Here is a 3,042-nt window from a genome sequence, read left to right as displayed (position 1 = left end):
TCCTCACAACATGTCCAAAATATTATACCTATACATAATATGTATTACATAATGTTATAATCTATTATATAATATATATTATTAGTGTTATAACATATAATTTATCTAATTATAATTTATTACCTTACAAGTCTCCATAGATTTATGTAACAAAGTCTAAACTTCTCAGATGATATTACAACCATAGGCTTACAGCAGGACTAGGCAACATTCTGTTTTGTTGTACATAAAGCTGTAGAAGGCTGAACCTATTTGATGACAACTGACAACACTGTTATCAATATTCTCATCTTTTTCCATGTGATGTTTTTAGTCCTCAAACTTTCCAGAACTCAATTGCATGTCCTAATCCAATGGCCAAAGGAGGTTTGGTGGTGCTGTCTGTATCCTGCTCTTCTAATCAAAAGGTTAGGGTTCAAATCCCAAGGCAGTGGAATTGATGTGGGGTATCTAATGTTAAGAGATTCGGAAAAGCAGGTGAAATATGTATCAAAGAATAGAGAGCACAGATATTTGTGAGGTACTTAATGATGTAGCACAAAACACTCACCAATTCCCCTGCTTCCAGCAAGTCCCCTAGGCTTTATTTCTTTCCTCTCCTGTGGAGTGGCTGGTAAATTTGAAATGGCATATTTTTGGATATGTGCTATTCTACACGAGCTTCTTAATGATAGACCAATTGCGAGTACTTATTTATTAAATACTAACTCATTAGACCATTCATAGTTTTAATCCTTTTCTTATTTTTTAAAATTTTATACTGATTTATATACAAAGTTCATATACATTGTTTTTCGCACTGGATCTTTTCCTTTTCCTTTACCCATTTGTCCCTCTATCTCATCAAATTGTGTGACCTATCATCATACTCATTCTATAATAATGGTCTTATCCAGTATTTGTCCTTATGAGACTGAGTTCACTTAGCATATATACTCTCCAGTCCCTCCCATGTTAGATTGTAATTTATAAAATAATTGCTCCAGGGTGCTGCATAGTATATATACCATAATTTATCAATCCATTCATTTGTGGTTAGAATTTGGGAAGTTTCCATGTTCTTGCGATGGTGAATAATGCTGCTATGAACATTGGTGTACAAATCTCTGTTTGTACCTCAGTTCTTATTTTCTCAGAGTATACACCATCAGTGTAATAACTGGGTCATATAGAATTTCTATGTTAAGCTTGTTGAGGAAGCACCAAACTGCCTTCCAGAGTCGTTGTACTATTTTACAGTCCTACCAACAGTGTATAATAAGAGTTCTTATCTCACCTCATCCTCTCCAACATTTATTACTTGCTGCTCTGTTAAGCTTTGTCACTGATACTAGGATAAGATGGTATCTCATTGTGGTTTTGATTTGCATCTCTCTTATTACCAGTGATTTTGAGCATTTCTTTATGTGTTTGTTGGCCATCCAAATGTCCTCCTCTGAAAAGTCTTTCCATGTCTCTAACTCATTTTGTAGTAGAGATATCACTCTTTTTCTTCTGGAGGTCCTATAGAACTATGAAAACTTTCATGATGAGACCCTTGTCTGAGACAGCGTTGTCAAAAGTTTGTTCCCTGTCAGTAGGTTCTCTTTTTACCCTGTTGAGAAAAGGTTTTGATGAGCACAGAGATTTACTCTTCAGAAGGTCCCATTCATCAGTGTTATCCTCTTCAGATTGTGCGTTTCTGACTGTATTTGGCAATCCCTTTACACCATAGACTAGATCTTCTAAGCATGATCCCAGTTTGTCTCTTATGAGTTTTATGGTTTGGGGCTTTATTTCAAGGTCTCTGATTCACCTTGATTTGATATTGGTGTACAGTACACGTTGCAGATCCTGTTTCAGCTTTCTACAGGTAGCAATCCAGTTTTGCCAACATCATTTGTTGAACAGGTTGTGTCATTTCCTCACTTGATTGGTTTTATTTCTTTGTCAAATATCAGCTGACTGTAAATAGATGGGTCCATTTCTGGGTTCTTAATTCTGTTCCAGTGGTCTAAGTGACTGTCATTCATTGTACTAGTCTCATGCTGTTTGGTTTACTACTGCGGTGTAGTAGGTTTTGAGATCAGGGAATGCTATGCCTCCCACTTCATTTTTTTTTTCTTCAGAATGACTGTGCTAATTCAGGATCTCTTTCCTCTCCATTTTGCCTTTTGCTTTCCTTGAAAACTGAATGTGCTGTCTGTATTGGGATTGTGTTGAACATATAGATTGCTATTGGTAGTATTGTCATTTTCACAATATTGAGCTTTCCTATCCATGAACAGGGCACATTTTTTTCCACTTATTTAGGTCTTTTATTATGTCTCCCAAAAATGTTCTGTAATTGTCTTTGTATAGGTCTTTTTTTTGTTGTTGTTGTTGGTTACACTTTAATACATCAGATGGGCTTTGGTGGACAGTGGGGCACATTCAGTCCTTCTTGGCAGCTGCCTTCCTCATGGCAGCCAGGACATTGCTGAGTTCTTCTCGCTTCCTCTTGGCGCGGATGTGTGTCCCCACCCTTTTCTTGATGAACTTGAGGGCCCGCTTGTCCTTGGAGACCTTGAGCAGCTCCATGGCGCGTCGCTCATAGGGTGCGAAGCCACACACCTCCCGGATCATGTCCCGCAGGAACTTGGTGTGCTTGGTGAGGCGCCCGCGGCGGCGGCTGTGCCTCGGCTGGCTCACGTTCTTGGTGACTTTGTGGCCCTTGTTGAGGCCCACGGCCATAGGGTAGCGCACTGCCATGGCTGCTGCACGTCGATGGCTGCCGCGGCGGAAGGCTGTATAGGTCTTTTGTGTCTCTAGTTAGGCTCAAATTTCTCAGTTTGTGGTTGATTACTGTAAATGGTATTTTTTTTTTTTGTTTCCTTCTCTGAGTTCTCTTTAGCTAGAGTTATGTTTTAGCCGGTTATAGACGAATTCAGTTTATTAAAAATACTGCTTTTTGGCAAAATACAATATTAAATACTTCCAGGAAGTTGTAAATAAAAAAAAAAAAATAAAAACAAAGACAAGCAAAACGCTGGGGATAGCAGGTAGCAGAGTGCTGGAGATGAA

General features: G+C 38.6%; 1 pseudogene; it reads right to left on the bottom strand.

Moving 5' to 3' along the window:
• Window positions 1-2,412: 2,412 nt before the first annotated feature.
• On the bottom strand, window positions 2,413-2,730 carry LOC102864222 (annotated as a pseudogene).
• Between the last annotated feature and the right edge of the window lie 312 nt (window positions 2,731-3,042).

The sequence above is a fragment of the Elephantulus edwardii genome, unplaced genomic scaffold (genome assembly GCF_000299155.1).
Source record: "Elephantulus edwardii isolate Elephantulus edwardi_28Jun2011 unplaced genomic scaffold, EleEdw1.0 scaffold00004, whole genome shotgun sequence".
Classification (NCBI taxonomy): Eukaryota; Metazoa; Chordata; class Mammalia; order Macroscelidea; family Macroscelididae; genus Elephantulus; species Elephantulus edwardii.
The sequence above is the reverse complement of the archived record's forward strand: the minus strand, read 5'-3'. Positions and strand labels throughout refer to the sequence as shown.